We start from the raw sequence: 18,053 nt of genomic DNA, 5'->3' as shown, positions 1-18,053 counted from the left end.
ACGCCAAGACCGTAGGATCCTACGCAGTGCCGTAGGGGACCGCACCGCCACTTCCCAGCAAATTAGGGACACTGTTGCTGCTGGGGTATCGGCGAGGACCATTCGCAACCGTCTCCATGAAGCTGGGCTACGGTCCCGCACACCGTTAGGCCGTCTTCCGCTCACGCCCCAACATCGTGCAGCCCGCCTCCAGTGGTGTCGCGACAGGCGTGAATGGAGGGACGAATGGAGACGTGTTGTCTTCAGCGATGAGAGTCGCTTCTACCTTGGTGCCAATGATGGTCGTATGCGTGTTTGGCGCCGTGCAGGTGAGCGCCACAATCAGGACTGCATACGACCGAGGCACACAGGGCCAACACCCGGCATCATGGTGTGGGGAGCGATCTCCTACACTGGCCGTACACCACTGGTGATCGTCGAGGGGACACTGAATAGTGCACGGTACATCCAAACCGTCATCGAACCCATCGTTCTACCATTCCTAGACCGGCAAGGGAACTTGCTGTTCCAACAGGACAGTGCACGTCCGCATGTATCCCGTGCCACCCAACGTGCTCTAGAAGGTGTAAGTCAACTACCCTGGCCAGCAAGATCTCCGGATCTGTCCCCCATTGAGCATGTTTGGGACTGGATGAAGCGTCGTCTCACGCGGTCTGCACGTCCAGCACGAACGCTGGTCCAACTGAGGCGCCAGGTGGAAATGGCATGGCAAGCCGTTCCACAGGACTACATCCAGCATCTCTACGATCGTCTCCATGGGAGAATAGCAGCCTGCATTGCTGCGAAAGGTGGATATACACTGTACTAGTGCCGACATTGTGCATGCTCTGTTGCCTGTGTCTATGTGCCTGTGGTTCTGTCAGTGTGATCATGTGATGTATCTGACCCCAGGAATGTGTCAATAAAGTTTCCCCTTCCTGGGACAATGAATTCACGGTGTTCTTATTTCAGTTTCCAGGAGTGTAGGTAATTGTTTTAAATAGCATTTTTGTTGTTTCCGAGCTGGGAAATAATCATAGTTAGTGAGTCATTCGCTTAACTTTTTTTCTTATTTTAATCATCTTCCTTCGACATCGATGTCATTATAAACTGATCTTCCATTTATATTTTATCAAATATAGAGTACTCTGGCGTTAATGCACACATAATGTGAGATTGCACTCACAAAGGCCTTCACTCTCAGTTAGTTGATTGCCGCATTAACTTGCTTGTTATTTCTAGTCTGGATATTTATAGTTTCTTCAAATGTTCGTTCTGAAAACTGTCCACGCGCTTATTAAGATGGTATACTTTTCTGATATCGTGGAGAACCAAATTACTACTGTTTTGATGATAATCAAGCTGGTTACATGCAAACAGATATCTTGCAGTTCTGCATTAATGTACAAGACGTACAAATGAAGCATGCACAAATGTTACAACGTCGACTGTTTTCGAGATGTCTGATCGAGACGTTTGTGTTAAAACGCGGACGTTTTGAATCAGTAGTTGTCACTTTCAGATGGCAAATTATTTCAAAAAATGAAATTCAATAAATTAGCTTTGTCGCTGCCATGGGCGCCGGCGTGATCGTCCATGCGTGAGCGAATGGCCCTTTACGCGAAACGCTCTCATTTGTCCGTGCTCTTTTTAATTGCAGCATTTATCAACGATATAACTGCTTGCTTGTTTGCCTTTAGTGGCGTATTACAAAGACGTCGTACCAACGATATAACTGCTTGCTTTTCTGCCTTAAGTGACGTATCACAAAGACGTCGTGTAGCCATCCACCTCGATCGATGCAGGCTGTGCTTTCCCTGACACTTAAAAGAATCTTTAATACTTTTAAATCAGAATTCACGATACCAACATCTTTCTACAGCAGAAGTTCTTGTTGACCAAGTGCATCAGTTAAATCGCAATACTGCTGTTGAGCTCAAAAACATTTCCATCCATTTTAAAAGTCATTTGTCTTAACTTAAAATTATTTAATCTTCTTCAGTGGAGTTTCTGTGATGCATTTGTGATACGTTACGATAGCTAAATAATGACGTAATTAATTACTGAAGAACTTATCTAATATTCATCCCCAAAGTCCTTCAGATATAATGTAAAATCGTCAGTTCACATAAACTAATTTTGAAATGCAGACTTTCATAATCTAACAACTTGACCGCTGACACAGCGAACTAACAATGGTGAAGAACTTTTCTTATTTCAATTGAGAATCAAACAGTTCTCATTTCAACAAATAAGTCTGCACTATTGATCCTTGCATCTTTCGAAAAATTTTGAATCTAAGAAACGTATGTGTACAGACATGAAACTTACCGAAATCACGACTTCTACTAGAGTGTAAATATTCCACTATACTTAGATTTACAAAATGAAATTAAATACTGTTATTATGAAAAGGAAACATACCTGTAGTACTAGTATTCAGTGCCAGTAGGAATCCAATTTCGATTCTGGATAAAATATGATCTTAAATTTGCCATCTCTGCCCTCCTTACCCAACCCCCTCTCCACATTACTCCCGTCCTCCTTGTGCTGTGAAACGTTTAAACGTCATACCTTTAGGAGTTCTATTGAATTTTCGTGCACATGAATTCTACAAAGCAGAAAACGATGTGTAGTATTTAATTTTATGTCTCTGCAATAGTATTTTGAAATGAGGTTTATTAACATAAGTCGGTTTGTAAATGATTCAAAGTCCTATTAGTTCTTCTGCATGTTTTACAAGTTCATCTGGAACCTCACTAACACTTTTAGTCTTTAGACCGGCGATTCACGTGTATTTGGAATACACGTCAACTACTGTTAAACAAACACTGCCGCGAGCTGTGGCGCCTACCGTTAAGCGTAGGGTTTAGCTAAGAGGGACGGCCTGCTGCTCGTCGCTAGTTCACTTCCGGATGTATGTTGGAAGGGAGTAGCAGATTAGTGCTTAACGTCCAGCCGACAACGAGATTATTACAGACGGAGCCCAAGCATTGATTAGGGAAGACGGGGAACGAAATCAGCCGTGTTCTTTCAAAGGAACCATCCCGGCATTTGCCTGTTTTAGGGAACTCATGGAAAACCTACATCAGGATGGCCAGGCGTGGGTTTGAACCGTCGACCTCTCAAATTGGAGTCCAGTGTGATAACCACTGCGCCACCTCACTCAGTTGTATTTTGATATCTGTAATAAAAGTGCTTTAAGTTTTAAGGGTTGTACTTCACTGACGACCCTGCCTTCGGTTTAGGACTTCATTGTGATTTCGCAGTGACATTGTTTTTTGGAGACACCGGATACTTCGAAACATCCACATTAATGTGGCTGTAGTTAGGTAATGTAAAAGCCGTCGCCTACACAGACAGGTATTAGAGTACAAGCACCACATCGATCCTACGATCCATATATTCAGCAGACAGATGGATTCCAAACAGCAGTAAGTCAGCTGCACGTCAATTATTTAACAGTAGTTTTCTGGAGACGCTGGTTAGGACAGGAAAAAATGAGTTAAAGGATTCATCCGAATCGACAAATAGGTGGAATGACAATATGTGTTTGGCTAATGTATTCTTTAACTCGGGTGGTACAGCCCAGCAGTGGATTTGATAACAACGAATAGAAGCTCAACATCTGGGATAAATTCCAAGTTGGAACAAAGAAAACATATGATGACAAGCAACAGGAAGTATACTTAGCAGAAGAAAAACTGAAGAACAGAACCAAGCATCATGGGGAGACGACACAGTCGTACAATACAGAATGTTTTGGCCCTTTGCTGCATTTTGAATTTGTGGATGACAGAAACTGACAAAATGTCTCATTTGGTGAAGGATGAAGCAGAAGACACGAACTAAGCACTTCTGATAGAGGATGTCACAATAACAGAAAGCACCATTATGAGGCACCAGTGAATCGAGGAATTGTAACAGAGAAGAACCAATCGAAAGAGATATGATCGACTACCCAATGTCGTCTCTTTGGCTATTATGGAAAACCACCACAATTTCGATTCTGTCTTACTGCAGGTTCCAAGTGGAGAGATACAGAATCTTATGGCAGCCAGGACTTTCGGACTTAATACACAAGGGATAGCACCCATTGACGACGACCCCATACGCATGTGGTAATAGGGATTGTTGAACAAGAATTGAATCGATCTTTGGCACCAAACTCCACCATCAGCTGAAGACCCCATGAAGAATGGACTCGGCCAACTTGGACATACACAGCCGCCGTCGAATGACAACTCAGCATCAGACCATTGCAGGTGCAACCATCTCCTGCACCAAGTAAAACTCCCAGCAGAACAATAGACGTTTGGAGCACAGAGAACTACACGGCCTAGACACATTGTGTGCCATTGAAGAGAAATTACACGAGAGTTCGACGACTATTATGCCTCAAGACTTCTACGACTTCTACCATCACCACAGTCCCGATGAGGCCAGTCAACTACAGACGATTATAGTCTACCTGTGTGACTGTAACCTGGACAAGGCCGCTACCCAACACGTCGTAGCAGTTTCTACATGTCACTCTCGTAGACATCTAATTCAGGAAAACTAAGTGAGGCGGCCATTTGTGGAAGTCAGGCCGCCATAAATAAAAATCCTCCGTGAATGGCAGTTACCAGGATGATAGGAAATCTCATCGACGTCATCAGCGATGACCAACCACTCCAGGCGATTGTAGACCCGGGCTTCTTTTCCTGTGATGTCGAGTGCTTATCGTCGCCACTTAAAGAAGAATACGTTCCATGATATGAAAGCGATTGTGCTGAAGGTCACAAACATAAAATACATTCTTCCGATAGGACCCTTTATTGCAATAATAACTATCAATGACAGAACATAGCCCTTTGATTTATCGCTTTAACAGATTGTCGTCACGATGTTATTCTCAGATGCGACTTGTTGCAGGCATCGCATGGAATAATAGACTTTGGAAGATAAGAGATAAAGATTGATGGAGTTAATCCAACAAGCAGTTTTCCTGTCATTGTCCACGAAACGAATTCCAGTTTATAATCGAGATGCACAGTTCAACCGTAAAGCTTTTGTCGATTGCAAACGGTACCCAGGCTCACAAAAGAAATCTACACACCAGCGACGATCATAAGCTGCGTATGTGGTCGAGGAGACCTTTGGATTCCTGACTGTCATGAGCTAAGGTATGTTCGTAAGGGCAACTGAACCAGTTGACTGTCATCGACGAAGTATCGTGCACCGCTACTATTATCGACAACGCATGGGAGGAAGATACCAAAAGCTACCAATAGGATTTGCCCTGAACGAGAAATAACGTCGGCGAGTAATAGGCGTTCTGCGACAATTTTCGGATGCTTTCAAATTCGGAGTGGAAAAAAGAAACCAAGCGGTCCATGATAAAATGCGTATCAACATGGGAATCATCCACCAATTAGCGAGCGCTCATATAGTGTCGTCGCGTCAACGTCAAATAGTGCTTCAGGAAATAGAGAAAATGCTGCAAAATAACATCAGTGAACCTTCTGGGAGCTTTTGGTCCTCGCCAATAGCTCTTGTGAGAAAGAAGGAGGGCAAATGGCGTTTCTGTGTCGACTGCTGACGAGAGGACGATTTCTAGAAGAAAGATGTCTATCCATTACCGCGCAGTGATGGCACCCTTGACTGCTAAAAATGAAGTCAGGCCCAGAAGCAACCCAGAAATGATGACTATGAGCGATCGCATCGAACAGTGCGGCTGGAAGAAGCTCTAAGAACGAGAGGACATTCGGCGAATGAACTGACCTGCTTGTTTCCCATCGAGCATGTGTGGGATACGATGAGAAGACGTATTGCAACAGGTCCACATTCACCAACGACCATCCAGCAGTTGTTAACCATGCTTGTGGACGAAGAGTCGCCCTACCACAGTAACTCCTAACTGACTTATTGCCCAGCATGAGAGCACATTGCTGAGCGTGCATTGCTGACCGAGGCGATCACAAACCCTTTTAATTACCACTTTCCGGCTTTTTTAATGCCCAGCAAACCATCATTAATTCTCTTGAATTCAGTGTAATAATTGTCTTTGAGTAAGAGTGTCATATCTCCTTGTCTCACTGCGTATATCTTTCAGTTACCTCCTATACTGTATTGTACCAGATCATTCTATCACATATGTATTGTCCAAGCTTCATCGAGCTATGTTTCTTGGTAGTGACACATCGTGCGAAAGTTACTTTCGTACTTAAGTTTTGCACACCAGTGCATTTTTCGACTCCTATGAACGTTCCTTATGTGAGAAGTTTTCTCCGAATGTACTCGTACTACCGGCGACTCATAAAGGGCTTCTGTATCAAGGCACGTCCGTTGCAAGAACTACTGTAAGGAGGCGCTAACGTGTACCTGGAACGAGACTGGAGAAAGATCTTTTCTCTTCCGAATGAGGCTGACTACCTTTCAAGGAATCCTTTGGTGGATCACAGCAGCGTGAAGTAAATCGCAGTCATCGCTGCACTGAATAACATTGCTACTGAACAGTGAGAAGATATAGCATTGTTGCAAACTATAAAAACCTTCAAGAATGAGGAACCGATCGAAGGAGATTTTCAGTTAATGAACAGGACATTGTATAAGAAGAATAGGATACGACGAGGCGGAAGTGGCTTATTCCATCTCCTCTGCGGCTAGCAATCCTTAAGTATTTCCGAGATGATCCAGCATCTGAGATTCGTGAAGGCTCTAGAACAAATCAGACGTAGGTATCACTGGATAGGTGTCTGCTCATGCGTTAGACACTATGTGAGTAACTATAAGGAATGCCAACTACGAAAGCATGTGCTGCAATTACGTATGGGGCATCATGTACCAATCCGGCCTGCAGTAGCACTTTTCCACCGAACTGAAAGAGATTCCAAGAGTCGAGAATCAGGAATCGATGGATAACAGTGTGTCCTGATCACGTCACCCACTCTATTGACACCAAACCTATGCTAAATGCTGGAGCCCCGGAAATTGCGAAGTTCCTTGTACACTGAGGTGACAAATGTCGTGGGATAGCCATATACACATATACAGACGGCGGCAGTATCGCGTACACCAGCTATAATTCGGCAGTGCATTGGTGGAGCCGTCATTTGTACATAGGTGATTCATGTTAAAAGACTTCCGACGTGATTATGGCCGCACGAAGGGAATTAACAGACGTTGAACGCGGAATGGTGGTGAGAGCTAAACGCATGGGATATTCAACTTCGGAAATCGTTAGGGAATTTAATATTCCGATATCCACAGTGTCTAGAGTGTGTCGAGAATACCAAATTTCAGGCACTACCTCTCACCGCGGACAATGCAGTGGCCGACTGCCATCACTTAACGACCGACAATAGCGGCGTTTGCATAGAGTTGTCAGCGCTAACAGACAAGCAGCGCTCCATGAAATAACCGCAGAAATCGATGTGGGACGTACGTCGAACGTATCCGTTAGGACACTGCAGTTTAACTTTGCTTAATGGCCTATGGCAGCAGACGACCGACGCGAGTGCCTTTGCCAACAGCACGACATCGCCTGCAGAGCCTCTCCTGGGCTCGTGGCCATATCGTTTGGACCCTCGATACTGGAAAACCATGGCCTGGTACATGAGTCCTGATTTAAGTTGTTAAGAGCTGATGGTAGTGTTCGAGTGTTGCGCAGACCCCACGAAGCCATGAACCCAAGTCGTCAACAAGTTACTGTGCCAGCTGGTGGCGGCTCCTTATGGTGTGTGCTGTATTTATGTGGACTTTACTGGGTCCTCAGTTCCAAAATGGTTCAAATGGCTCTGAGAACTATGGAACTTAACTTCTGAGGTCATCAGTCACCCTAGACTTAAAACTACTTAAACCTAACTAACCTAAGGACATCACACGCATCCATGCCCGAGAAAGGATTCGAACCTGCGACCATAGCAGAAGCGCGGTTCTGGACTGAAGCGCCTAGAACCACTTGGCCACAGCGGCCGGCTCCTCAGTTCCAACTGAACCTATCATTGACTGGAAATGTTTATGTTCGACTACTTTTAGCCCATTTACAGTCATTCATGGACTTCATATTCCCAAACAATGGTGGAATTTTAATGGATGATAATACGCCCTATCTCTGGGATACAGTTTTCGCGATTGACTTTAAAAACATTGTTGACAGCGCAAGCGAATGATTTGGCTAGCTAGATCGCTAGACATAACTCCCACTGAACATTTATGGAACATAACCGAGAAGTCAGTTCGTGCACAAAATCCTGCACCGGTAGCACTTTCGTAATTATTGACGGCTGTAGAAGCAACATGGCTCAGTATTCTTGCGGGACACTTGCAACGACTTGTCGAGTCCATTCCACGTCGAGTTGCTGCACTACGCCTAGAAAAAAGAGGTCCTACCTGATAATGAGTGGTATCTCATGACTTCTGTCGCCTTAGTGTTGGAAGCCAAGGACTACGATCCTTCATCAAGAACGCAAAAGCGCAGAGACATTGTCCTCCATATGGATCCATATTGCATTCCATATGTGCACATATAAAATAGGAGGCTGAAGGAAACTAAAGATCCACTTGACGATTGCGTAGCTTCGACGGGAGGGGCTACCTTCGATGCTCGTCATAATAAGGAAGTAGTATCAACACGAGTAGAACGCCCGGATTCGCCACCACTGCCATTCACAGGACCACTAACGAGATCTAGATCCAAGAATCTGTAATTAGCTCCATTGAGAACTTCTGTAACAGCGGATCACTGTTTTTCCAGGAAAGAAAGCTATGCTGCGATCTATGGCGCATGCAATGTAGTGTAATGTAATGTTTAGCGTCAATGGACCGCGCGCTGCAGGTCATCAGTTCTGTTGTGGCTGTAGGTTAGCGTCAGTTATAAACTTACTTTCATTTCCAAGTGTTGTACTTCACTGTAGTCTCTTCTTCCGGATTTGACGTCATTGTGGTTTCTAGTTCACAATAATTATGCCCCGAGTTGTAGTTCGAATGAGGCCCGAACCCGATAGCTGACAGTCTGCTTTCCGCAGCGCTGCGGCGAAGACGTCTTGTTTACGTCCCGTCCGCGCGGTCGCGAGTGCCCGTAGTTGTTTACTACTGCGTTGTCGCTAGTTTCGAGTCCATCACTACCGACGCAACATGGCACATTCATACAGACAAACCACCATCAAGATCAGTTTTCAACCCGATCATGCACGATCGCGAGCTTTTGAAGTGGAACGTTTTCTACGTGACGACGTTAAAATTGAACCGCGAGACATAATTGATATCCATCTCTCTATCACGAGCAGTGTTGTCTACGTCAAGCTAGTAAGTGACGAGGTGTGCAACAGAATCGTGCGCGCACATGCGAACGATCTTAAATTCAAACATTCTGATGGCCATATTGGGGCGGTCTCTATCGATCACGCGGGGCTTGGCCTCCGTACAATACGCGTCTTCAAACTCCCTTTCGAAGTACCACCGGACGTAGTCACCGCGGCTTTCCAGCCCTACGGCAAAGTGATCGGCCATATGGCCGAAAAATGGACCACCTTTACAACGTACCCCGTTCTTAACGGGGTGCGACAGATAAAAATTGAACTGACCAAACATGTTCCGTCATATCTTGTCATCGGCGGATGTAGGGCAATCATTATGTATGACGGTCAGCCACGCACTTGCTCTGGTTGTGGCCAAGAAGGGCACGTCCGGTCGGTTTGTCTCCGACGACGGCTTACTCAAATCCCGACAGGTGAATCTATGACTCCTTCTACGGTGACGACCCTTCCTCTCAATTACGCCGAAGTTGCACGGGCAGCAACCCTTTCTGATGCTGCCCACGTTAGTCCGATAGCTGCCCCCGATAGCGAGACCATGATGGCTTCTGCAGTACAGGATCCGGCCTCTACAACGGCGCCCCCACCTGAAGATAATCACCGACCGACCTTGCAAGAAGGCGTGGATGCTAGGATGGACATTGATCCACGGGTTGTGCCGACAGTGGCTTTTCTTCCAGACACCGGAGCAGCTGAAGAAATTCACCCACATTCACACGTCCGTAAACAGCGTTTCCCGCGAAAACACAAGAGACGGCGGCGTGCTCCATCGGACGATTGTTTGCAGCGATCGTCTGACATGGACTGTGGAAATTCCGACGACGGTACCGGCGGTACAGAGGCCGCTGTAACATCAAACTCAACAGATCGCCGTGGTGACGGCTTCAGCCCCTCCGACCCCACAGAACAGCAGGATTACAAGCAGACAGCCGCTGCCGATTCCCAGCCAGCAGAGCCGATAGATTCAGCGCCGAGTGCCGCAGCAGCCACTAACAGCCACCAACAGCCGATGGTATTTCATGGCGACTAGGCGGACGACTGTGAGGAACACTCCTTGCCCATCGTGTCGGACGACACGGGGGGAAATTTACCCCACCAATGTTGATCCTTTCCCGCCATCAGTTACAGTGACGAGACAGCCTTACAAGGGTATTGATGGCCAACACGGATGCTATGGATAGACCTCAAACTTATCGCGTTGCAACTATAAACATCAACACTATACGGACGCGCGCTAAGTTATCCTTGCTTCAGGATATGTTGAACTCTGCTTCCATCGACATAGCCCTTCTCCAGGAAGTGTACGTCGACGACTTCCCAGGCATGTACGGTTACGATGCTTGCGTCTCTCCAGCTTCCCCAACAGGCAGCGGTGTCGCTGTACTTCTTCGGGAAGGGATAGTGGCGGACGATATCCTGTTTCTGCCTGGGGCAAGAGGAATGGCACTCACAGTACTAGGTGTCCGCCTTATCAACATCTATGCACCTTCCGGGACGGACAAACGTCGCGAATGTTCACGATTCTTTGCGGAAGACGTCGCCCGCTCTTCCAAGGCCGCCACGACCATCTGGTGTTTGGAGGTGACTACAATTGCGTACTGGCGCCCAGAGACCAACTCCCACGACATAATCCGTGCCCGGAACTCGAGACGCTAATTCGAGACCTGCAGATGGTGGACACTTGGGAACATCTTCACGGCCACCGACCGGGATTCACGCACTTCACGAGTCACTCTTCCAGTCGTATCGATCGGATTTATGTCTCACGCTCTCTCGCCGCTGGAACACAGGATGCGGAACTGTGGCCTGCGGCATTCTCGGACCACACAGCTTACATTTGTGCCGTTACCCTGCGGCGGCAACAAGTGTGGAGAAGCCGCAGCCCGTGGAAATTAAACATCGCTCACCTGTCGTACCCGGATTGCCGCCAAGCCGTTGAGGATACGTGGCATTCGTGTGAAAATCGCCTCCGTGCATATCCCACAACGATCCGCTGGTGGTTGGACTGCGCCAAACCGGCACTGAGGCGAACGTTGATAACCTACGGTCGCGACCACGCTACTTGGCGAAGACATACACTCGACTTTTACTTCCGGGTCCTGCGCGACTGCGATGCTATGGCGCCGTCTCCGGAACGACAAACGGCGGGCCACCGTGCTAAGGCTCAGATCCTCGCTCATATGCGACGCCACCTAGAGGGGATAGTCATCCGCTCGATGACGCAGGATCGGATACCGAGCGAACGCCCGTCAATGTTCCACGTCCTTCGTGAACGTAAACGACGCCAACGAGCGCTGATACGCTTCATCGACACGGAGGACGGTCGTCGCCTCACCACGCAACAAGACATAAACACAGCGTTCTACAATCATTATTCCCAACTCTATTCCGCTCAGACCCCTGATCCGACAGTACTGGAGGACGTCTCTCAGACGATTTACGGCACCGTCACCCCGGCAATGGAAGAGGCCTTGATGGACGAAATTACAGAAGAAGAAGTGATCGGCGCCATTAGAAAAGGAGCTGTCAACAAGTCACCGGGTCCTGATGGCCTCCCCTTGGAATTTTACCGGACTTTTCAATATTTATTAGCCTCCCGATGGACGGACATCTGTCGCGAACTACTATCCCAGGGCGTGCAGCTCCCTGCGGCCCTTGTGGAAGGGATGATTATTCCTATTCACAAACCGTCAGGTGGCTCACGACTGCAGGACTACCGCCCGTTGACGCTATTGAACTGCGACTTTAAGATCTTTTCTCGACTGTTGGCGGCGCGGATACGCCAGACCTTACGAAATGTTATCTCACCCGATCAAACGTCATTAGGAGGCGACAATAATATTCAAACAGCACTCAGTGAATATCGTGACTTGATCTCACTGGCGAGGGCATGTCGTCTGAAGGGTGCACTGGCGGCAATCGATTTTAGTCAAGCTTTCGACCGAGTGGACCACGACTATTTTGAAGCGGTCCTCCAACATATGCGGTACCCACAGCCATTCGTCACTGTCGTCATGCGACTACTCCGTGGCGCGACATCCAAGGTGATCGTCAACGGCCGACCTTCGCAGCCCCTCACCATTTCTCGATCGATACTACAAGGCTGCCCTCTCTCCACTTTACTTTACGCTGTGGCCATGGAACCTCTCCTCTGCGGCCTGCGCCAACGACTAACGGATATGACGTTACGAGGCCACACTTTCCGATGTAAAGCGTACGCTGACGACTTGGTGATTGTCATCCGCAACGGTGACGACACCGCTAGCGCACTGAATTGGATAGAGAAATATGGCATGGCCACTGGTAGTCGTATCAACGTCGCAAAATCGGTGGCGATGAACATCTGGGCCGGATTGTCTGAGAACAGTGTCACCCCTTTATAGCTCAGAGATAGTTCGAAATGTCTCGGCATTGATTTTACAGACGATATACGACGGACCGCTGCTCACAACTTTCGACGGCTTTTACGAAATGTTCGGACTGGAATTGCCAACAACCGCCTACGAGCCATGGACATCGTCCAAAGGACACAGTATGTTAACACACATTTAGCGTCACGCATTCCGCACATCGCCCAGATATTACCTATACCGGTGATGTTAGCTCGCCGTATACTTGCGGCTTTTGGGTCCTTCGTGAGTTCAGGAATGCTTTTCAAGATCAAATATGAGACTCTCACCCTTCCCCCGCATCGGGGAGGGCTTGGCCTTTATCACGTTCATGACAGAGCGGTCGCCCTATTTGTGAGCACATTAGTCAAACTATGGCACCGCCGTCCGGACAGTTTGACCAGTTTGTTAATAGAAGAACTAGCACCGCCCTCCCTGTTGCCGCCTGTGCCGATACACCACGTCCCCTCCTCGCTCTTCTACATCGGTGTCTTTTACCTCGAACTCAGTTACGTTCGGCTTGCCTTACCGGCGACTCACCTGACGACGGCAAAGGTGGTTTATAGGGTCCTGCAACGTGGGCGACCCGATAACGTCGTGGAGAGGAAGCACCCGAACGTCAACTGGCGAGTAGTGTGGAGGACAATTCACCACGTAACACTGGACACTGACGTCACGGCGATGTGGTATATCACTGTCAACGGTAAGCAGGTGACCAGATCAAGGCTACATGCGATCCACATGGTCGACTCACCCACGTGCACGAGCTGCGGCGTTCAAGACAACGATGAACACCGTCTTAGCTGTGGCGAGTCAACGGCAGTGTGGCACTTCGTGAGGCAAATGTCAGCATACTTCCTTCGGGTAACGCCGAATCATATCGACCCCAAGACTATCCTATTCCCGGATGAGATGTATTACCCACGCACTAAAACTAATGCAATGACGTGGCTTCGTGGACATGCAGTGCATTATTTGTTTCAAGACGGCACTAAGGACACTTTAGACTTTTGGAACTATTTGCAGGAACGACATTGCAAGATCCTCCGTAACCCAAAGTATCGACAATATTTTTCCAATTTTTTGTGGAGTGCGTTCCACGACCCTCCACGTAGCTGGAACATCACGGGTAAGAGAAGCTAAGATTACAAGACGATGATAGAACACTACACGGTACAACGTGGGATCTACTTTCATCATTACGAGAAGTCATACCTGGATGATACAGCAGATTGAGAGTTTCGTTGTGAACCCTCACACTCTGTAGCAGTATTTGCCCCATTTCCTCTTTTTGTCCCCGGTGCGAAAAGGTCTTCGCAGTTTTTGTTTTCCCATCCAGTGCTAGATGTAGCACTGGTTAATGGTGGTAAGGATTCCACCCGTCAGTTTTGTTTCATGGTTTCCTTCGCCCCGCACTTTGCTCTCTTTCTTTATGCCTTTTTCTACAACTATTAGCATGGTTTTATTTATGTGCGTCTCCAACTCGACCCAACGAGTGCACTTACTAGTTTTCAGTTCCTTACTGTTAAAAAAATACAAAAAAATAAAAATTTAAAAAAAATTAAAAAGAAATAAATGAATAAATAAACTATAAAAAAATCACAATAATACAAAGAAAAAAAAGTAGTCAGCGCGACAGAATATTATCCTAAGGGCCCGGGTTCGATTCCCGGCTGGGTCCTAGATTTTCTCCTTTCAGAGACTGCGTGTTGTGTTGTCCTAATCATCATCATTTCATTCCCATCGACGAGAAAGCCGCCGAATTGGCGTCAAATCGAAAGACTTGCTCCCGGCGAACGGTCTACCCGACGGGAGGCTCTAGTCACACGACATTTACATTTATTTGGAATGAGCAGTCAGATCCATTAAAGGAGAGTGATGAAAATTCTCCATCCTTTTGGTCATAACTATTCTCTCTGGATGAACATTGCGTCCTTGAAAATGATGGTTTTCAGCTTTCATGCTGGTTACAATGCCGACGATGGTTAGTTAAGTCAGCAACAGCAACAAGATCTCGCTGGAAAGAGATACTAAAAGTAAAATATTGTTTTATATATTTTAGAGGAAAAACAAAGAAAAAATTCTCTAGATATAAATTTTATTATAAAAATATTATAACATGAATTTCCACTCTGCAGAAGAGTGTGTGCTGATTTGACACGAAGTTTTACACTACAACATACTGACATTTCTTTGTTCGTTCAACAACAAGGTGCATTCAGCTCGCTGGTATGAAATGGAAATCTCTCAATCGCACCACCATGATCCAATAATCTCACACTTAATTTAGTTGCCATTCGCTTATATCCGTGAGTACCCACTTTATTCCTAGTACATGGACTTAGAGGCACCCCTTGTTCTCAATATTATCCGTATCATACTATGGCACCAAGTCCTTAACGCACGTCGCTTTCTTCAAACCCGTCACGAACACATATAAGTGTGATGGTATAACAGTGCAAACCATTCGGAGTTGCCTCTGACGACACACCAGCTGAACCAATACTGTGAAGGTGACGATTTTCTGTTAACCATTTAGTTGAAGTTATATGTAGGTCATAGGATGGCGTAGAACACCGATGAGCCAAAACATTATGACCAACTGTTTAATAGCATGTTGTTCCACTTTTCAGACACAGTAAAACAGAGATTGTGCTTGGAATGGATTCTACCAGCATTTGACAGGATTCCAGAAGTATGTGGCACCAGATATCCTTCGTATAGGTCAAGCAGTTCTCGCATTGGTTTACGAGCACGCAGCTGGAACCTGATATGTATTGCACTGGTACAGATCAGGCACATTTGCTGGCCAAGACATCAATGTAAGTTAACTGTAATGCGCCTCGAGCCACTGTAGCACAATTCTGACCTTGCAACACGAAGTTATCCTGCTAGAAGATGCCATCACCATGGAGGGAGACGTCAAGCGTGAAGCGATGCACGTGGTCCGCAATAATGTTCACATAGTTCACTGCTGTCATGATGCATTCGATTACCATCACAGATCCCATGAAAGTCCAACTCAATGTACCAAAAAATGGGCTAGGACTACAACTCAATGTACCCCATAGCATAATTATGCCCTCACTGGCCTGCATCTGTGGCGCGGTGCGTGTTTCGTGCAGCCATTCACTTGGATGACGGCGTGTAAGGACCCAACCATCGACATATTGTAACAAGAAATGCGATTCATTCAGCAGGTGACACTTTTGTATCGATCCACTGTAAAAACACAGTGATGCTGTGACCACTGTAATCATAACTGACAATGTCGTTGACTCAACGCAGGAACACGTAGGGTATGTGTAATGTGAGACACCATGTTCAACAATGGCGTTTGAACGGTGTGCTCCAAAAGACTTGTACCTGGACCAGCATTGTACTCTGTCGTCAGATCTGCCACAAATCGCTGCCTGGATTACATGGTGGGAGATCCTCTGACCTTTACGTTTTGTGATGAGACTTGGTCGTCCAATAGCATACGGCTTACTCGTTATTTCACCATCCTTCAACCACTTTCCATAGGTCTTACTACAGTAGTACGCCAACAGGCGACCAGCTTCGCCGCTTCAGAGATTCTCGTTTCCAGCCGCAGCGCCACAACAACGTGCCCTTTGTCATCACCACGTGTATCAGTGGATTTTCGCATTTTCTGCCCGTATCTTCGCTACAATAACTGCCCACATGTCTCTCTTCCGCTTAAATTCTTTCCTTACAGCGTCACACGCACCCAACACCACCAGGAGGCATTCAGCTTTGCAGTGGGCAGTGGTCATAATGTTTTGGCTCATCAGTATACAATGTAGCATGACATCGCGGTAAGCAACGTCACTGCTACAACGACAACACAACATCTGAAAAGCAACTGATATTCAGTCGTGCATAATCCTTGGTAGTCAGATATGATGGTATTCATGTTACTAGAAGCAAATAGCAATGAGAAATTTGAGGCTGGGAAGAAAATTATCAAACTTCTCTCCGAAGCATGAGCTGAATTTCCCTTAGTTTTGAGCAAGATGTCTGCCTCCTGCATCGCGCACACAATTCTAATGACAAGAGAACTGAGACAAGAGTCTAGTCACAACGTACTGTTACGGCCTGGACCACAGCGCCGAGACCAGATCGTTCACGGCCACTGGACGACGATTTGCCTGCTCAGCAGCAGCTAAACGTTTCCGCGCCAAACATCAGTAAATCAGCTACCTTGGCCACTGACCAACCTTCGCGCAGTTTCTTATTGTGCGACTCTCTACCGTTTAGCAACACTGGACATCGGTAACTGTCCTCTATTCGAGACTTTTACACAAGGCACAGAAATGAAGCTTCTTCCGCATGCTTAGTGCCGGACAGCGGTATTTAACCCTTTGAGTAGTAGTAGTTCCTGCCTGAAATCACAAGTTTATTATTTTTTTAAGTACCAGTGTCTTTTACCTGAAGCAACCGATGCTGTTGCAGGACAGATACATCCAATGGTAGACAGGAGTAATGTTACGAATGTATTTCATTGTAGCAGTCACTTATAGCCTTCAAAACAACAGTCGGAATGGGGATTGTGCTACGTGATTGTCGGAGGTGGTGACATATCCTTTTTTTCAGTGGTCATATTCAGGAAATCACTGACAGTTAAAGTAAGGATACCTAAAGTCATTGCTACGTAAACCTGAGATTATACTGGGGCAGTATGTAGTTTTGATACAAACTTTATCAAATTTCAGGTCCATTTTTGCTTGTTATTTGGAACTATAATTTATTGTAGGCGTTATGTGTGTATGGAAGTTTCGAGATGTGAGAGTTGCTTTCAAATTTATCGCATGAAATAATGGGCGGTTGAAAACTGTGCGTTCCTGTGGTTCCGCCGCGCGGTTAGAGGCACCATGCTACTGATCCCGCGGTCCCTCCCGCCGGAGGTTCGAGTCCTCCCTCGGGCATGGGTGTCTGTGTTGTTCTTAGTATAAGTTAGCTTAAGTAGTGTGTAAGTCTAGGGACCGATGACCTCAGCAGTTTGGTCCCATAGGAATTCACACACACACGTTCGTGTGGTTCCAAAGTGAAACAACCTCCCTAAATTACCGACGGTTTACATTTTGTCAGTGTCTTCTTGTATTCGTTTCTTACTATGATAACAAAGGTAACTTTCGTGAAAAACTTTAAAATTATATATTTTTGTGTTGTTGTGTCTCAAAGCTTTCAACTCACAGGTCAAACTCGTCGTCATTCCAGATAGCTGGGCAGTGTTTCTGCGTCCAGCCTGTGTCGGAGGCAGCCTTCGAGTCGACGCCATAAAAGTGACTCAGCGGCTACCACCCTCTCAGGGCTGCGAATCACCGACAGTTGCCTGACCGTCCAGGACCCTGGCAGGCAACACTGTGCCTCCATCTGAAAGAGA

Source organism: Schistocerca cancellata, chromosome 4, assembly GCF_023864275.1.
Source record: "Schistocerca cancellata isolate TAMUIC-IGC-003103 chromosome 4, iqSchCanc2.1, whole genome shotgun sequence".
NCBI lineage: Eukaryota > Metazoa > Arthropoda > Insecta > Orthoptera > Acrididae > Schistocerca > Schistocerca cancellata.
The sequence above is the reverse complement of the archived record's forward strand: the minus strand, read 5'-3'. Positions refer to the sequence as shown.